We start from the raw sequence: 893 nt of genomic DNA, 5'->3' as shown, positions 1-893 counted from the left end.
ATTCTATTTATTTATTTATTTATTTATTTATTTATTTATTTATCTATTTATTTATCTATTTATTTGTTATATCTTTCTCCGTTTTCTTCCTCTGTTTAGACGAACTTTCCTACCTTTCGTACAAAACCTTTTGTAACCTTCGTCCTGTCCTTGTCCTTACATGTTTTTACTTGATATTAGCCCTTGTGACCAATAAAACGAATTAATTATTATTATTATTATTATTATTAGGTGTATTATATTATTCCTTTTAAAGTATAAACAGAGAAAAGAAAAATTATCAAAAGAGAAATATTAGTGGAATTTAAATGATCAATCTATCTTAAGATTATTGTAGTTATGTAAAAATCAGTTCTGATCTAGCATAGCCACTCATTTGCTGTGATCTTGGAAAAGTATGCTAAGCTTCCGCCAGCTGGTTCCTCAACGCACTTCTGTGTACTGAATGAACGATATCATTTAATTTATGGCATTCGACATTAATATCCAAAATGTTGGTTACCAGAGGAATGTATCATCGTTCATTAAAAATATGTTATCTTGTTGTTTTTAAATAATAAATCTTGTCCAAAGGCTTCATTAACAATAGATTTCGTAAGTGAATTGCTGTTGCAATACGTTATCAGCTTGTTTATCTATATAATGTAATGCGCAAATCGCTGTACGCCCGCATAGCTCAGTCGGTAGAGCATCAGACTTTTATAGGTCAACCTTATAAGTAATCTGAGGGTCGCGGGTTCGAGTCCCTCTGCGGGCGCATAATTCTTTTTTGTTCATAGACCTATCAGCGTACATACAGTTTTAATTTCTTGAAAATTAGTAGAGAGTTGAAATCCAAACATTTCTTTTTTTTTTAAAATATACATATTATCTGTTACTTGGAAAAAGGTAGC

General features: G+C 30.6%; 1 non-coding gene across 1 annotated transcript; it reads left to right on the top strand.

Moving 5' to 3' along the window:
• Nucleotides 1-665: 665 nt before the first annotated feature.
• Trnak-uuu (transfer RNA lysine (anticodon UUU)) lies at nt 666-757 on the top strand. Its single transcript is given in 2 exon segments — nt 666-702; nt 722-757. It is a non-coding gene; the product is annotated as a tRNA-Lys (tRNA).
• Nucleotides 758-893: the final 136 nt, after the last annotated feature.

The sequence above is a fragment of the Octopus bimaculoides genome, chromosome 9, assembly GCF_001194135.2.
Source record: "Octopus bimaculoides isolate UCB-OBI-ISO-001 chromosome 9, ASM119413v2, whole genome shotgun sequence".
In the NCBI taxonomy this organism is placed as follows: domain Eukaryota; kingdom Metazoa; phylum Mollusca; class Cephalopoda; order Octopoda; family Octopodidae; genus Octopus; species Octopus bimaculoides.
This window is presented reverse-complemented; position numbering and strand designations above follow the sequence as displayed.